At 40.7% G+C, this 19,312-nt stretch overlaps 1 pseudogene; it reads left to right on the plus strand.

The window, feature by feature from the left end:
• Positions 1–5,116: 5,116 nt before the first annotated feature.
• Positions 5,117–19,312, plus strand: part of LOC105524075 — a 95,258-nt pseudogene continuing 81,062 nt past the window's right edge.

The following is a 19,312-nucleotide window of genomic DNA, read 5'->3' on the forward strand; positions in this document are numbered from 1 at the left end:
TTTTTGTTTTTCAAGATGACAGAGGCGTACAACATACTAACATGTGCACAGGACGTGGTGAGTGGAGAGGGAGAGGTGAAAATCCAGAGGCAGTGGAGGAAATACTTGGTAGAGGGAGAGTCCTGAAGGAGGCAGGAGAGTCTAATGCAGAGCAGGTAGAGGAGTCGTGTTTAGAAGGCTCATCTCCTGCATTTTTGGAGGAACAAAGCAAGAAAGCACTGGTGTGGGCCAAGTCTGTTTGTTAATTTACCCACAGGAAGCTGCAATGGTTTCCATCTCGCTTCTGTTTTCTCTGTGAAGAGGTAAGGTCATTTGTGGGAATGATATGGGAAGAGGAATGGTCAGAGGCTTATAGGTGTGGAGAGTTTCCCTTGAGCATGGGAGGAAATGATGACTAGGAATTCCAAATGGAATCAAGGGCCCAGGGGAGGAATAGGACTGTGGATCTGAAAAAATATCTTCCTGTGTGTTTGTGTGATTTTTCTCCAATCACGCTCTCATACCAAATGTGTGCAGGGAAGAGGTACAGCTGAACTGCTCCCAAAATAGGGATTCACCACGTGGAGGGAAAGAGATGGACAATGGCTACAGGATTTGGGTATTGGCATGCGTATGGTTGAAGTAGTAAGACTTGGAGTTAGAGCTGAATAGGAAAAAAAGTGAATATGGTAAGAAACACATGGGAGCGAGGCAGAGGCTTACGGAGTCATTGAGAGATGGAAGATTTCATAGTCAGAATTGGTGTGAAAGTGCAGAAGGGAGGAACAGAGAGAAAGTGGGAGGGAAAAGAAACTGTGGCCACAGGGACTTTGGTGGAGTTGGACAATCAGGGTGATGGCCAGAGCCAGACCAGGCCACGGTTTCCATGAGTAGGGTGAACACAAGGCCAAGAGGCTCAAGCCACTCACAAAGCCTGGAGCGGAAGGAGGGGAGGCCATGACCCGGGTGGCCACGTATTTGATGAATGAAAGACATAGCCAGGAGACTGGTTGCTCCCAGAAGCAAGGGGAGGGAGATGATAACACAGTTGAGTAGTAGAAGCATCGAAAAAGAAATGATTTGCGCAAGACAGCAGAAGAATAACAGCTTGGAAACAAACATTAAGGACGTGTTGTCCTGAAGGGTGCAGTGTGGCAGGACATGCAACCTCTGCAAAAAGAACTGTCAGAGCATCAGCAGAGCCTCACTGGACAGAGGAAACCCTGTGCTCGCTAGCACAGTTACAGTCCACACCGGACTGCGGATCAGTGGCAGGAGGGGCGAGCGCAGCTTCTCTGATAGTCTGGCTGAATGCAGAACTCAGATGTAAAGTAGGCTCAGGAATGTAAATAAGAACTCTTCTTGAGATAAGCCGATATAAATATCCTTTTTCTGAAATGAGAGTGTGATAGCCACAGTGGTTTTGATGTTATTCTACACAATCCCTCTCTGGAGTTTTGGTATGGTAGTTACACGTTGAGTTAATTTAAGAAGCTGCCGAATTGTTTGCCCGAGTGACTGTCCCATTCTGCTTCCCCACTAGCAATGTCTGCATGACCCATTTTCTCTGCATCCTCACCAGTATTTGGCAATGTCACAATTTTTTATTTTAGACATTTTCATAGGTGTGTAGTGGAAAGGCAAAGGAGCCAGAAGGGCTAAAGCAGTTTTGAAAGAGAAAAATAAAATAAAAGGCATAAGGCTGCCTGGTTTCAAAATTTACTATTCAATGAGAGTAATCAAGACTGTGTGGCATTGGCCGAGTTAGACGCATAGACTAATGGAACAGAGGAGAGACCTCAGAAGGACCTACCCAGATATGCCTGACCGGTCTTCGACAAAGATGCAAAAGCAATTCACTGGAGGAAAGATAGTCTCTCATCAAATGACGCCGGGACAATCAAACATTCCAGACCCAAACTTCATACAAAAAATTAGCTCTAACGAATCATTTCATTTGAAACTTTTAGAAAAAAATAGGAGAAAATCTTTGAGACCTAAAGCGAGGCAAAGAATTCTTGGAGGAAAAACCGACAAACTAGTCTTCGTTAAAATCAAAAAGTTTTGCTTTGCAAAGGATCCTTTAAGAGGGTGAAAAGACAAGTTACGGATTTGGGAGAAAAAATTTGCAAACTCAAAATCTGACAAAGGACAGGTGTCTATAACATACACAGAAATCTCAAAACCGAACAGCAAAAACAGAAACAATTCCGTTAGAAAATAGCGAAGGCTGGGCATGGTGGCCCAGATGTCTCCCCATAGTCAGAAGTGTGGTGCTGTCCACCTTAGCTTAGTACACAGGACAAAGGGATTGCTTTTACCTATCCACTGATTTATCCCAAACTTTGTAATGTGGAACACCCACAGAGACACTGCTTTGGAGAAAAGGTCTGGAAGGATAGAACTCCAGTATGAGGGAACACAACTGCTAAACTAATTAGAACTTAGAATTCTAATTCTAAATTCAAATTAAGAGTTGAGGAAACACCAGAATCTTTTAACTTTGCATTTAGGATCCTCAAGCATTTCTAGATAGTGCAGAAGCTAAAGATACCAATGGGAGGCTAGTAGACCACTAAGGGGCCACTGTTTGTGCACCAAGGGGCCGCTAAGATGTGCCTCTTTTGGACCCCATTTCCCAGGTGCCTGGTGTCCAGTGGTGAACTACACATTGTAACTTGTGTATCCGAATTGAGCTTCATTATTATTGCATTATAAAGCAAGATGCAGGAGTATTTTTGGTCACTTGAGGCTTGGGCTTTCTTAAACATGCAGTTAAGAACAATATTGTCCTTGGTCCACCTTCTGTTATTTCTCTTATGTTGATGATTCTATAGAGGTAAAGAGTGTTTAGAAACTTTATGGAATAAAATCTTGGCTGTCTAAAACCAAGACTTCCCCAAATGTAACATGATTTCAAAATCTCTTGAGGGAGAATATAGCTATACATTTCTCGAGTATGACAGTATCCTTTATCTCTCCTTATTTAACAGTGTGGAGGCTTCATAAATGAACTCCTAACAATAACCTTGCTACTCAGGTTAATATTCTGCTTCAATTCTTGAGTCAATTGCTAACAGATAAATACATTTTATTGTCCACAGACCAGCGAACTTATTGTTAAACTCTTGAGTAAAAACAAGATTTTGTGTTTTGTTTTTATTTTTCAACACAGCTCTTTTATCGGTAGTCATGATAGCACATTAGATATTTAAAATATCTGTGCTTATGTTTTTCTTGTTTGAAAGCAGAATGAGTTTTTGAAACATAGAAATAAACCCCTACATTAAAGATAAAACCACTCAATTTAATGAGAGTTTAACCAAAGTGGAAAAACCAGAAGATTGGATGCATTAAAAGTAACTGTAAAATGAATCAAAAATATTCTTTTACATAGTGAGGTTTAAAAGAGAAGCTATAACTGATGTTAGCAGGGTTTTCTACTTCTGAAACACACCTCATTCCATTAACCCTATTTATGTCTACATTTTGTCAAACACACCTTACAGTTACTAAGTCCAGACAGTCATGGAGTTGAGCTATTGTCAGCTTCGTTGGTCTCCCTTGTAGTTGTCAGTAATTGTAAAACATAGAAAATGCTTCTGTTGGCTGCGATTCTTACCAAGGAAGAGACTGTGAAGACAGCTGTACATAGCAGATGAATTGGTAACTTAATGAGACCAGAATGTTACAACAAGTTTAGAAGTGAACATTCTTGAGAGGAAAAGTAGCTCAAGTTTGTGATAGGAATCCCCCAATTAGTAATTTAAACAGAGAAGCTCAGTTAATTATAGTATATTAATAAAACTATGAGGTAATCTGTAAATTCTGAACTCACTTTCCTGCAATATTATGGAAGAATGTGTCTTATCCTTTGTGTGTTTTTATAAGAACTAGTTTGAACTAATCCTGTACAGAAAATCCACCTCCATCTGAAAAGCAAGGTTCTTTCTGTTGCTGAACATATCAGATTTCTGACAATGAATCCATTGTTCAAGATAGAAAATATTTTCATAATAAACCTGCAAGAAGTATTCAAGATGTATAAACTTGTTCACATATACGAGAACAAAGTAATCTTTTATCAGTACTTCTGATGGCACTATTACACATTTAAAATATCTGCATTGTGCTTATACCACATTGACCTGTTTAATTATGTGTTGTAAGCAATTTTTAAAACAGTAATTGTCATTGTAAAAGCTGTGCACTTCATTTTCTAAGAGTGCTGTAGGAATTAAATCAGCCTAAAAACCTATGACCCGTGTATTATCCAGTAAAATGCAAGAGAGAAGCAGAGAAATTTGAACCTGTCATTCCAATTAAAAAGGAATTTACAGTCCAAACTAGCATTCATAATTTCAGAGAAAATATAACAAAATAGGGCCAGGCAAATAGGCTCCCTTATTTTGTCCAGTTGTTCAGGGACAGTTCAGTTTAATGATCAGTTCATTTATTTATTCAGCTCTTCTATCATGTAATCATTCATTCATAAGTTACTTACTCATTCCTTGGGGGACCGTAATGAAGACAGTAGCGAGTACAGAGCAGGGAAAACTGCTCTAGACTACCTTGAGTCATTTGGTGGACGAAGCACAAGGAAGTGCCTCGTGCACTTCCACGGAATCTCATGAATGGAATTAAGCCAATTCAGAAGGTCAGGGAGGGAGGTCTCCAAGGAAAACATGTTTAAATATAAATGGATGAGATTGTTTTGCATTTGAAATGGAATCGATGATGGATTTCCATGTGAAATGTCTTGGTGTAAATCTGAAGATACTTATGTGACCAGAGTAATTTAACAACCGACTAGCCCAGATCCCTTGAGGACAGGACCATGTGCTCTGCGTCTTTGTGTTTTGGCACCCAGCAGCCTGCCAAGAGTGTGGTGCACACACGGTACATGCTATTGAAATAATTAATAAATAAACAAAAGCATTGCCCAGTTTGTTGCTTTTGGAAAACATGCCAATTTAGGTAACACATATTTTCAATTATCGATAAAGTTTTGTTTTTTTTTTTTTTTTGAGACGGAGTCTGGCTCTGTCACCCAGGCTGGAGTGCAGTGGCCCCATCTCGGCTCACTGCAAGCCCCACCTCCTGGGCTCACCCATTCTCCTGCCTCAGCCTTCCAAGTAGCTGGGACTACAGGTGCCCACCACCACACCTGGCTAATTTTTTTTTTTTTTTAGTAGAGATGGGGCTTACCGTGTTATCCAGGATGGTCTTGACCTCCTGACCTCGTGATCCGCCTGCCTCGGCCTCCCAAAGTGCTGGGATTACAGGCGTGAGCCACCGCGCCCGGCCAAAGAGCATGACTTTTGAAAAATCTTATTTTTAAATTTTTTTTTACACTGTATTTCTGATTTACTGGATTTGTTGAAACTTAACATGTCTGTAGACTGATTTGTATTTCCTCAAAGCTAAGTTGGATTTTGATATAAGCAGTTTTGCTACTGTCTTTGGGTAATACTGGCTTAACCTAGGCAAATACAAATGGATCTGGTTTCTAGAATTGCCTGGACTCCATTTTAAATGTGAAAGTTCTTCTGTGCCTTTTTATAATCCTTTTCTTGAATGTTATTTATTTTCGTCATGATGCTTAATTCTTACTCAGAACTTGCTAAGTAGAAAAAAAATTAAAATTTCTTTTACTTTATGAAAAAGTCAAATATTTCTACTTTTTATGTTTTCTTCTTATGTTTCCCCTTTTCTCTCCAATATTTACCATCTGCTTGTTTTATTCCTGTTCCCAGTGATACCCGCAGTGAAATTTCCATCCACAGTCTCTGTTGATTTATGCTCGGCTGTGTTTATTTCTGGCATTGCTAACTTTCTTGATATGTCTGGGACTTGGGCTTATTACACTAACTCTAGGTTCAGGTTTCCTTCTCACAACATTTACTCCACACCTACTTTGAACTTTTCTTAAGATGAGAGCTTAAATTACTAAATACGTTTCTTTCCCACTACAGATTTCAGGGCGGAAAAGAAGTGGTTACAGGGGAGAAAGAGAGTTCAAAATGTTCAAAAATGCCCAACTGTTTTCAAAACTTGGAAGTGAGGACAAGCATTTTTCTTTAATTGAACTTCAGATAGATCAGTCACCCTAGCAGTGGTTACCCTGGGGCATGTTCCCAGCATCCATTAGGCTGGTTGGCATTTGAATTGGTGACGCACTTCTCTCCAAACCCCGATAGATACCTGATGTTTAAATGGGCTTCTGGATTGCAAACCTTGCAAATGTCCTTAGAAATCACAGAGTGTGCCTGGGTGAAAAGGAGGATCTGCTCATGGGTGGCCAGTGTTTGTTTACAACAAAGGCCTGGGATGGGAGTTTTAGTGGTGGCCAACCACTCACTTTGCAACAGATCACTGGTGAAATTTGATTGTGGAACTTTCTTTTTGAATCCAGCTGTTAGTCAGTTTACATCCTGAAGGATAAGAATTGATCACTCTGCTAATTTTATCCTCCCTGATATCACTGCAGATGTTATTCAGATTCATAGGCAACTGACTGTCCTAAAATTTTACAGAGTTAATTGTCTCCAGAGATGTCATCTACATATGTGGATATCAGGGACAAGGTGCAGGTGATCACTGTTGAGAATCCTCATCCAGGCCTTTGCAGCAAGCAAGTATTTGCTATAGAAGAGCAGGTTGCCTTATGACTCCAGTGAACCCTATGGTTTAAAAGGAAGATGACTTCTTTAACCACACAAGTCTTCACTTCAGGGATATTTACAATGCCTCCACCAGGTGGAAAAACTTCAGGTAGTTCCAGAGAACGATTATCCACATCCTATGATTAAAGGATGTGGATAAGCTTCATACAACATAGCAGTGGCCAAAACAGCAGCAGCAGCAAAACTTTGACAGTGGAAAAGGCTCCAAGTCTGCGGTTTTATTTTTGTTTAGTTAGAGATGGAACGCCACACAGTAAATCTATCAGTTCCAAGTGCCAAATTAATAGAAGTGTTAGTGTGGCATTGAATTAGCAAAATGAGAAGCAGAGAATTGACAAAGAAAATGAATTATCATGCATCTTCTTATAAATTCAATGAGGAGATGCAAGAAATAAATCACCTGAACGAAACAAGGGCCAGATGGTGAATATGCACGTGCACGCGCATGTGTATTTATCATCCTCTGACGTGGAGACTTAGCATAAGGTAGGGCTGGGGTGCAGTGGGCCAGGAAATAAGCTTGCAGTTCTTCTTGGTGTCCTTGAGCTTGAGGTAGTCCTGAGCTTGAGGTGTGTGCAGCGTGCACTTGGTCTTATCATCCACAAACACCTCTATGGGATCCTGCATGGACTGCCTGCACACAGGCCAGATCTCCTTGCTGGAAGTGGAGAGGCTGAGGTGGTGGCTACAGTGACGTTTTGTGAATAAAGGAGAATGACCTAAAATGTGAAATGTTGTAATTACTAGTCTTCATCTTGACAGGATTTACTTCTAGCTATAGCTCTCCAAAACTGGAAGGAGGGAAAAGAGAGAGATGCGAAGATTTTTTCTTCCCTTGGCATACTTGGGTAAAATGACACATTCCAGATACACCAAGGGCCACCTATGCTCACAGAATAGCATCTACTCAAAGCCCATCTGTTGTAGGATTGAAGCTGCTGCTAACGCAAGTTACTTGTGAAAGGGGATAACATTTTAGGGTATGTATATAGGCTTTGGGTTCTAGATTTTCTTCCTTTATTCCATAAGTGGTGGTTTTAAAGTCTACCCGTTGCCTGAGTCAATTTCAAGATGTAGCAAGACACAGTTCCTTCCTTCACAAGATGAATATACTATCCAGTGTAAAATATTTGTAATACAACTTGATAAATGCTATGGTGAACAAGCACAGACTTCTGTAGAATCACAGTCTAACTCAGGATTTAGGGAAATGATGAGGTCAGGAAAACCACTCAGAGTGACTGACTCAGTCCCCATGTGGATTCCTACTCTTCTTCCTGACTTTGAAATGTCAGAGCACTGTGGCACCCAGTCTTTGGTTCTCTTCCCTTTTCTGTCTTTATAACCTAAGGCTGAATGAAGACCTATCATTTTAAATTGCATTAATGCACCAAACTCACGTCTCAGTTCTGCCATTGCCCTTGCTGTGGAGCCTCCGAGTTTCATCCGCTCACATCCTCTGTAGGTGTCTGTAGGTAACACAGATTAAGCCTGCGCCAAACTGACCTTTGGTTTTGTTTGTTTTTTTTACTTACATTCTTGTTCCTCCTCTTGTATTCCCAAGTTCACACCATTTACAGTGCTGTGTAGGCCAGAATGCCTAGAAAACACTCTTAACTCTTTGCCCTGCTTATGTTTTAAACTGATTACTTCTCACTATGTCCATCAGCACCACCCAATTCAGACACCCAGTCCCCAGAGTAAAATACCTAAATAGTCTTTTAAAGTCTCCCTGTATGATGTTGTTGCCACAGGGTTCAAGCTTTGTCCTCTAACCCCTGCAGAGCTAGTAGCAAGATTCCATCTGCACCCTCTACTCACTGGTATGACAATGACTTTGGGAATTGCATCCTCTCAATTCACAAAGTAGGAGGGCTTGCAGGATGGTTCCTGTTGATGGGGGCTGCTTTCTGAGAAGTCTCGCCAGCTCCATCCCTGCCTAACTTCTCAGTTTGGCTGTATTTTATTTATTTTATTTTTATGTTTATTTATTTTTTTGAGGCAGAGTCTTGGTCTGTAGCCCAGGCTGGAGTGCAGTGGCGCGATCTCGGCTCACTGCAAGCTCCGCCTCCCGGGTTCACGCCATTCTCCTGCCTCAGCCTCCTGAGTAGCTGGGACTACAGGCGCCGCCACCACGCCCGGCTAGTTTTTTGTATTTTTCGTAGAGATGGGGTTTCACCGTGTTAGCCAGGATGGTCTCGATCTCCTGATCTCGTGATCCACTAGCCTCAGCCTCCCAAAGTGCTGGGATTACAGGCGTGAGCCACAGTGCCTGGTCATTAGCTGGTAATTTTATAATAGATGTAAATAATTAGCAACTGCATCCCCTCGCAGCATGCGGAGGAGAACGAGGAACCACGGCCCTGCCTCTCTGCTCTCAGCAACATGGCAGAACAGGATGTGGAAAATGAGCTTTTGCATTATGAAGAAGAGCCCCAGGCTTCTCCAGGGAGCACTCTTGTTCACCGTAAGAAAGATGTCAAGGGAGCCTACGTTTCCATCCACAGCTCTGGTTTCTGGGACTTTCTGCTGAAGCTGAAGCTCCCGAGGTCCAGCATGAGTGCATTCTCCAGGCCACCCTGGGCATGGACGTCCTGTGCCAGACCAAGTCCGGGACGGGTAAGACGGTGGTCTTTGTGCTGGCCACAGTGTAGCAGATCCAGCCCGTCAACTGACAGGTGACAGTCCTGATCACGTGCCACACAGGGACACTGGCCTTCCAGATCAGCAGGGAGTAGGAATGAGCACTTCTCCAAGTAGATGCCCAGTGTCAAGGTGTCTGTTTTTCAGAGGCCTCTTCATCAAGAAGAATGAAGAACTATTGACGAACTGTCCCCATGTCATGGTGGGGACCCCGGGGCGGATCGTGGCACTTGTGCAGAACAGGAGCCTCAACCTGAAGAATGTGAAGCACTTTGTGCTGGATGAGATGCTGGGGTGGCTGGACCTGTGGCGGGACATGCTGGTGGCTTCCCACCTGATGTTCCGGCAGAAGCAGTGAGTCGTGTTCAGTGCCACCCTGAGCAAGGAGATCTGGCCTGTGTGCAGGGAGTCCACGCAGGATCCCATGGAGGTGTCTGTGGATGATGAGTGCACGCTGCCCGCACTGTCAAGCTCAAGGACACTGAGAAGAACCGCAAGCTTTTCGATCTCCTGGGCATGCTGGAATTTAAGCATGTGGCAATGTTCATCAAGCCGGTGCAGCCCTGCAGTCCCCGGCCCAGCTCCTCATGGAGCAGAACTTCCTGGCCATGGCTCATGAGGAATGACTGTCACACTATCAGCAGTCCAAGGATTTCCAGTGGTGGATCCTGGTGGATCAATCTGTTTGCAGTCAGTTGCAACATCCACAGGAATATGGAGGCTTGGGAAGATATTTGGCATAAACCATTGGCTGCAGACATTTTTCTTTATTTATAAAATCTTCGACGGCCTCTGTGCAAATCTGTCGATAACTTCTCTTCTACTCTTTTGTCCACATCATGATGCCATCCACTTCACTGGAGGAATTTACTGAGGCAGCTCCAAGCCTGTCTCTGCAGGTTTGCTCAAAGTCCCCGTATTCACTTTCAATCACTTCCTAACCATTGTAGGAACTGAGTGATTCAACATCTTCTTAACTATGACCTGCCTGAAGACTCGGACACCTACCTCCACCCAGTGGCCTGTGCAGGTTGTTTTGGCACTAAAGGCCTGTCCATCACTTTTGTGTCTGAGGAGAATGATGCCAAAATCCTCCAGGACATCCAAGACCGGTTTGAAGGTAATGTGACAGAGCTGCTGGAGGAAAGCAACATCTCCACATATGGTGAGTAGAGTCCTGACCATGGGCCTCGATGGCCTGGAGTGGTCCTGCTGCCCGTGTGTGGCTTCCTCTGTGCCAGGTGGGTCTCTCTTTTCACTGTCCAAAAGCTGCAGATTCGTGTAAGAATATTACTATGGAAAAAAAAAAAAAAAAGATGTTTTATAGACATCTCGCCCTTCCCTTTAGGATGTGAGGTTATAAGGGAGGTGAGGAAAGTTTGTTTTGATTGTGCTAAGAAAGAAGCCAATCTTTTGGTTTACCCGAATTTACAAGGATATTATATCATTTTTCCTTTTGAAATGGGTCTTTTTAATACAATGCAGGCACTTAATCCATGTCTACACAAATGCCAAACATCTGGATGAGAATAAAAATTTAGTCAAAAATAGATATTTCCAAATAACTGGATGTTTGATCTAAAATAAATCAAATAACCTCATTTTTTTTTTTTTTTTGCTGTATTTTTCACACTGAAATTGGATGCTTTGTACTTACTTGTTGGATCTGACTGTCAAAGCCTTTTTAAAAAAATGAAGAACTGAAAATTAGGACAAAGCTCTCAGAAATACAATGGGAGTGGCTCTAGGTGACGTGAGGAAAGCTTCTAGAAACATCTTTCCAGTTTTGAGAAGCTCTCTGCCAGTCCTCCAGGCTGAGAAAACTGAGTCAGCCAGGGAGGTTTGAGAGGTTTACTCACCAGTTTCCTAAGCCTCCAACAGGTGCAGGATTACTCTCCCAGTTCTTACTGGAACACACAAAATATCTCCTTTAATCAGCGAGGAGAAAGCACCTACAAAGAGGCCTCAGTGGAAGCCTGGAGGCTTCAGGGAACAAAAGGGTTATGTTGTCCCAGGGACAGCGTTATCCTTTGTGATGTGTATTAATTAATATGGAGGGAAAGGCAGGACTACATTTGTTAAAACGGTTTGTGGTAAATAAGTCAGCCACTGTGCTGAGTGATTTACAGTGGGCAGAAAGCACAGTGGCCTATGACTAACATCCAGGGCTCGGTGTGATTAGATCATAAAATCTTATTGTATGGTTATTTATTTATATTTCTATAAATTCAACAGGCATTTGACCTGAGCGGTATACAGATTTGTAAAAGAAAAAAGAAAAATTACTTATTTTGATAGTGTTTGATCCAGAGGCACAAATTGGATGACCATCGCCGTGAAATTTGAAGCAGCACAAATTGATTTCTTGCTTGTTCAACTACGTATCTCATTTTTTGTTTGATTTTAGGAAACGGATCAAAGCACACACAATAGTTAATTGTTAATACACTTCTTAAAATATGCTAAATGTTCTTGTTTGTTTAGTTCGCTGGTGGGGCAGCAAAGATGATAACACTTTTTCTAATCTTGCTTCTATATTTGACATCTACCAACACATTGTGAGAAACACTGTAGTGGTAGGTAAAATGGTTTTGTACAAAAGTAAGGTTTCTTCCTTATTGTGGATAAGCATCTCTAAGAAATATGATTATTTATACATACTATATACTAGAATTAACTGCCTGAATATTTTATATTTGGGATTTTGTTGGTATCCTGGGAGCCCTCGCCCTTGTTTTCTCCAGGTGAGTTAGCTCCAGGAGGTAAGGAGGTGGTGTTCCCATTACCAGGGACTGGTGTGGGGATCTGGCTGTCTGGGTCAGTATAGGGCCCCAAATCATTCCCATGAGTCACTTGACAGCAAGAGGGAGACAACTTCACTCCTGGTTGCCTTGAAGGTATCCTAGTCTGCCCTCAAGGCAAAACCTGTTCTGGCACCAGCCAGGTTGACCTAGGGCAGCCATCCTCACCTCTCAAGTGCTGCCAAAACCACGGAGCACTCAGGAGAGCTGCACACTGCGCCTCCACCTCCTCTTAATAAACATCATAGGCCGGGCACGGTGGCTCACGCCTGTAATCCCAGCACTTTGGGAGGCCGAGGCGGGCGCATCACGAGGTCAGGAGATCGAGACCATCCTGGCTAACACGGTGAAACCCCGTCTCTACTAAAAATACAAAAAAAAAAAAAAAAAAAAAAGAGCCAGGCATGGTGGTGGGCGCCTGTAGTCTCCCAGCTACTCGGGAGGCTGAGGCAGGAGAATGGCATGAACCTGGGAGGCGGAGCTTGTAGTGAGCTGAGATCCGCCACTGCTCTCCAGCCTGGGCGATAGAGCAAGACTCTGTCTCAAAAAATAAATAAATAAATAAATAAACAAACAAACAAACAAACAAACAAACAAACATCATCATTTCATAGTTACGAGGTGCCATCTACTTACCCAGAAAGACGAATCTGGTGACCATTCAGACCTTGCAACTCTGGCTGCTTTGAGGAAGGGTGCCCTCAGTTTCCCTGAGCTCAAGGTGTTCTGTTGTGACTGAAAGTTAGTGCTGAATGAGAAGGATGCCAATGTAAATGTTCCCCCATGCCCCTCCACTGCCCCCCCCTTCTGAGTCTGCAGTGTCCATTAATGCCACTCTGTATTATACCACTCTGTATGTATTATGCCACTCTGTTTGCCTTTGCCTACCCATAGCTTAGCTCTCACTTATGAGAACATATTTGGTTTTTCTCTTACTGAGTTACTTCACTTAGAATAACGGCCTACAGCTCCATCTAAGTTGCTGCAAAAGACATTATTTTTTTCTTTTTTATGGCTGTGTGGTATGCCATGGTAATATATATATCACATTTTCTTTATTCAAAAATCAATTGATGTACACTTACGTTGGTCCCACATCTTTGCAATTGTGTACTGTGCTGTGATGAACATATGCATGCAGGTGTTCTTTTGATATAATGATATATTTTTCTTTGGGTAGATACTCACTAGTAAGATTGCTAGACTGAATAGTAGATCTACTTTTAGTTCTTGGAGAAGAAAAACAATTTACTTATAATGATTCAAAATGATAGCCAAAGGAAAATCATGGTCCAGGAAAACGGAATGACCCTCAGTTTCCTTTTGTCCTCTGGCCCCCCAAAGGTGTTTCTTTTTGGGAAAATAAAGTCGCCACAGAGAATCAAACATCTAAACTTCCAGGAAGTCAGACAGTAGTTTGTTAAATAAAGGACTTTCCTGCTCTAAGTAAGTATGGTATGAAAAAGCTAACCACCTTTCTTTGGAAGGGCCTTTTGGAATTGACTTTGCTTTTATTAATTTGGGCTCAGGCTTGGGTTGAGGCAGCTGAAAGTAGTTGTTATTCTCAATGTTGTTTCTACATGACTCTCTAGTGGAAAAAAACTTTGCATGAATTAATTACAACAACTGCAAAGGCATTTAAGGCAGGTGGTTTAAAACACAGACCGAGTGGCTTTGCAACAAACAGATTATTCCTGTATGCATGTGCAAAATGTTTGGTCACTCCATTGCTAGAAGTACAACAGTGTAGATGAAAAACATCATTGTATGTGGGGAATCTGAAGACCACCTTCTTTGTTGGCTGTGGCTGAAGGCAGAAATAACTGTAATCACTTTTTACTGCCTAAAGATTTTATATAAGCAAACTCAAGCCATAAGCCTTGAAAGTGGGATTGTTTTCTCAGCCTTTTCTCCAACCGCCCTGGACCACTTCTTATTATGCTTTTTTGCCAAGTTTTCATAGGTTTTGGTAGTTCGGTCTTTGCAGCTCACCAACTGGCATTAGGGAAACACCCTTTACTTTTTAGTGTGGTCTCTGTTGATTATGATTTTGGTGGCAAGGTAGAAAATGAGCATGTATTAACAAATAATAAAAGCACATCTCTCAAGTTCATTTGCACTCTGAAGACGAGATTGTGAAAGGTTAAGCTGTCAAGTAAATGGGAATGCACTGAGATGGCTGGACCTTGTCCAACGGTACCTGTAGCAGCTGTCAACCTAATTAAGCCAGATGTGTGTTCAATGTAAACGGACCTCCCAAGAGGAATAATAACAGATTTCAGGCTCTGGAAAGAGACAAAAGGTGGGGGAGGGGATGGGTAGAAGAGAGGTGAGGCTAAGATCTATAGAATATTTCTGATGTCAGTGTGACTCCTACCTGGAAGACTCTTAGCTCATTAGTGTCACCTTGATTGAACTTGGTTGAAACAGTTCTATGGGTGGGTGAGAAAAGTGGTTTAAGTGAAGTCTGAGTACATTTTCATAGTCAGTAAACTGATATAGGCTAAACTCTTTCATCTTCAACACATACACACATGCATGCACATACACACACAGAAAACCTTAGCCTGACTTTAAATCCTTAGTAATTTAAAAAATGACATTTAAGCCATGCCAACTTTGACAGCCCTTCAAGGGAGTATGTGAGCCATGAGCCAAGAAAAGGACACCAACAGGCTTTCAGATGCTCTCAGATTACATGCGATTCACAAATCAGGATGCACGTTGGTTATACTTTCTGCAACCCTACTGACGACTTAAAACAAACATTCTGTAAACCGTAAAATGTGAGGTACAATAGTGAGTGTTATGTTAAAAAAACACTATAACTTCTAGACACTTTTTTCCATTCATGCTATAAAATGTCATATCTCCAAAACAGAAGTGTTTGAGAGGCAGACCTTTAAGCTTAGCCAGGAAAATGCTTCTCAGAAAATTTTCCTTCATGTTGCTGAATTTAGTAACTACCTTGATGAAACCAGTTCTAAGTTGCTATGTCTCTAAGAAAATTATAAGAAACAGCCAACCCCTTTTGAGAACTTGGTAGCTGCTTAATACTTTGTTTATAGAGAAACTTCATTGATTTTGATTGATTGACATTAAATACTATTTATTAAACATGTATTTACTCTGTGCCAGACACAGCTTTGAGTACTTTATGAAATTAACTTATTTCATGCTTATAGCAACCGTACCAAGTAGGTACCATTAATAACCCCATTTTACAAAACAACAGAGCCCAAGAAAGATTCAGTGGCTTACTGAGGTCACACAGTTACATTCCTAATGTACAGAAATGTTGATGATCTAGTAGGATCCTCTCTTGTAAAGAATGTGATACAAATCTTTCCAGAATAGCATAGATTCAACTGCAAATGGCAAACTTCTATCTCAGTAGACGGAGTGGACGTTTTTCTTAAGCAAGCTTTTTTGAGAACAATCAAACAACTGAGATTAGACCCCAGTGTGATGTGCAACGCTTATGTGGCACACGAGAATTGAAAGTCAAGGCTGAGTCTTAAATCTTGCTCAAATAAAGTGGGCATTGTTTAATGTATCCACCTCAACTTGACACTTAACTGTTCTTATTTGACAGAGTTAGTGATGGAGGAAATTCACTAAATCATTCATTCATTCTAGGTGCCAGGCACTGTGTTGACTTCTAGAAGAACCACACATGGTACAGAGCTTAAGGAACACAGAATCTATATAGTGGATTGAATAGTGTCCTTCCGAAATTCACATCGACCTGGAACCTCAGAATGTGACCTTATTTGGAAATAAGGTCTTTGCAGATATAATTAATTCAGATGAGGCCATGCTGGATTACATGGGCCTCAAATTCAATGATTTGTGTTCTTTTAACAGGAGACATTCACAGAGACAAAGACACACAGGGAAGAAGGCCGTGAAGGCAGAAATTGGAGCGATACATTTGCAAACCAAGGAACGCCTTGGAACAGAGGCATTGTAACCCAAAAGGCATGGAACAGATTCTCCCTCAGAGTCTCCAGATGGAAAATGACCCTGCCAACACCCTGGCTGCAGACTTCTGGCCTCCAGAACTGTGAAAGAGTAAGTTCCTGTTGCTTTAAGCCACCCCGTTTGTGGTACTTAGCTATGGCAGCCCCAAGAAACGACAGGTTTGGGTACCAGGAAATGAGGTGCTGCTGTAACAAATGCCTAAAAATATGGAAGTGGTTTTGAGACTGAGTAATGGGCAGAGGCTGGAAGAATTTTGGGGACCATGCTAGAGAAAACCCAGATTGCCTCAAAGAAATGATTTGTGGCAATGTGGAGTGAAAAGCAATTCTGCTGAGAATTCAGATGGCTGTGAGGAACAGGGTAGAGAAAGCTTAACGGCATCTGAGATAAAACGTGACAGCCTGGCAGAAATACGAATGTTAAACATGCTCCTGGTGAGGTCTCCGAAGGAAATGATGAACATATTATTAGGCACAGAAGGAAAAGCCAGCCTTGTGACAGGAAATTTAGCTTCATTTAAGATCCGGAACCATGGGTCCTATTATCGCTAGTTATAGAAATGATTGTACAGCAGACATTTTTTGAGCTCAATACTATGATATAATAAAATTATACATATTATCTTTTTTCCAATTTCAATCCTTCCCCCAAATCGTAAGAGACAAATCAGTTCAATGTTTGATGTTCCACATAAATAAATTTTAAGTTATTAAATGAGAAAGAAAAGCAGAGATCTGACTTTATACAACATTGTTGAATCTCAGAGTTTTAGAACTGGAGGAAATCTTAGAAATCACCTAGATTATTCTTGGTAGGATGTGTTTAACCCCTTGATACCATCTCTATGAAATCATCAAATAGTTTTAATTGTTTATACATTTTTTACTTCCCATATTACTTTATCTGTGACAGTACAATTCCAATTATTAAAATTTTTTCACTCATATGTTGACCAGTTGGGATTCTTTCCTCCATAATGACCCAGGATGTCTCTTAAGCCTGTGTGTTATAGACTTCTAAATGTTAGAAAACGTCAATCTTGTCTTCCTTTCAGTCCTGTGAATTATTCTTCACAAACAGTGTTTAAGAGCCTTTCGCTATCCTAGTGACACTGTGTGCAATGTTATCATTGATGTTTCCTTAAATGTATGATGTTTAAAGCAGAGTACCAAAAATGAAGTAAGTCCTGATCACAACAGAACATAGCAGGATGTGCACATCTCCTGTTCTGGCACTCTACTTCTATTAATTCATATTAAAACTACATTTTACTAAGCCAGCCACTTCACATAGTTGCATCACATTCTAGTTTAAAGCAATTGATTTCACTCAGTGATATTTACATACACTCTCAAGATGACAAAAAATTGTCACAATGAAAAGTTTTGGATGTTACATAAATATACATGCTAGGTAAAATGTAATATGGAAAATATATTTCTATAACATATTGTATATGTTAATCAATCACTGATGAAATATAACTATTTTTATACCCAAAAGTATTCTGGCATATTAACGGAAGGGCAAAAAGTTTTCTCTCTAAATCTGTGAAAAAATAAAGTTTTAAATATAGATTGAGAAGTATGTGATTTGTATTTTTAATTAAAAATTATGTATTTCATATTGATAAATATAGGATAAAATGTTTTTGGGATGTGCAAGGATTATAGATAGCCAAATATTAGTACATTAAAAAAAAACAAGCTGAATTTTTTAGATTTTATAGCGCTACTGGTGACTGGTGATGAGGTATTCACAGGAAGCTATTGCATTTGAGATATGCTGCATGCCATACTAAAAGCTAATGCCCACCTCAAATACCAGAACACCTGTAACAGATAAGGGTTTTCAACTTTTGGTAGTCAGTTGCCACTTTTGCCTAGTGAAAACAGTGTAGAAGCTTTGGTTCTATGGAATTAAAAAAATAATAATGCATCACCAACAGTAATAATTGCAACAATTATACAACATTTTTATTTATCAACTATTCCTTGAAACTTCTGCTTCCATTCACTATGGAGTAGCTTACAGAAGACCAATAAGCCACTTGAAAACAGAGAAAAATGTGACTAAATCATTTGTCTGAATATAACGGAGAGCTGCCAAACCAACTGGAAATTGAAAGATGAGGAGTTTGCAGGAAAAAAAAACCCTCAGAGACTTACAAGGTCACTCTAAGAGTCACTCTTCTTTGGGCTTTTTAAAATTGGTCCACAAATTAGAAGCCATGGTTATAAGAAGCAAAGAAATCAGCAGACTATTTGGTAATCTCACAGGACTAAAGAAGAATAAGCTAAAGTTTGTGACTTCAAAACAGCTGAGATGTGAAATCAAGTTATTGGTGAGAAAAGAGAGAGAAAGAATTAAGACATTTTTTTTTCTCCCCTAGAGGCTTTTGCTGAATCCTAAAGAGGGATAAGAAGCTCATCAGAAAGCCACTGAAAAACATAATGGAATTTTCTGGAAATATTTAGAGACAATAATCATACTCAAGAACCATGATGAAAGAAACCTCAGGATTTCAGGTCGACCAACTGGAGGGCAGTGTCCTAGAAATGAGTGTAAACTACAAGGAGACAGAGCCTTAAACACATTCTAACCTAGCTTCCAGTTAGCCTTGTCCTAAATTAGATTAAGATGATATGCCTTGACTGAATCTCACCATCAGAGGACATGTTGTAACCTTTCTGGAGGAGAACAATCCAGAATCTCTCTGATTTTTTATAGATAATATTTAATACTCAATAAAAAATTAGCAAACTTCTTACCAATGATCCAGTTAATAGAAGTATGAAAAACAGATACAAAAATAACCAAGATTAGTGTGCTCCAAAATGTAGAATTCATAAAATAATAATAAAAATCTTAGAACTGAAAAATGTAATAATTGAAATTAAGAAGTTAAAAGATGAGCTCACAGTAGCTAGGATATAGTAGAAGACAGAATTGATGAACTGAAAAATCACTGAAAAATTTCCAGACTAAAAAAATGAGTGGAAAATAAAAAAAAAACTAAAAAAAAAAAAAAAAGGGATATGGTTAAGAAAAATCAAAATAATTTTTCTCATTAAGATTTGCTTTAGGATATTTATGGGGTGGAGCCAGATGGCCGAATAGGAACAGCTCCAGTCTCTAGCTCCCGGCGCGAGCCACACAGAACACCGGTGATTTCTGCATTTTCAACAGAGGTACTGGGGTCATCTCACTAGGGAGTGC

This window comes from Colobus angolensis, unplaced genomic scaffold (assembly GCF_000951035.1).
Source record: "Colobus angolensis palliatus isolate OR3802 unplaced genomic scaffold, Cang.pa_1.0 Scaffold113, whole genome shotgun sequence".
In the NCBI taxonomy this organism is placed as follows: Eukaryota; Metazoa; Chordata; class Mammalia; order Primates; family Cercopithecidae; genus Colobus; species Colobus angolensis.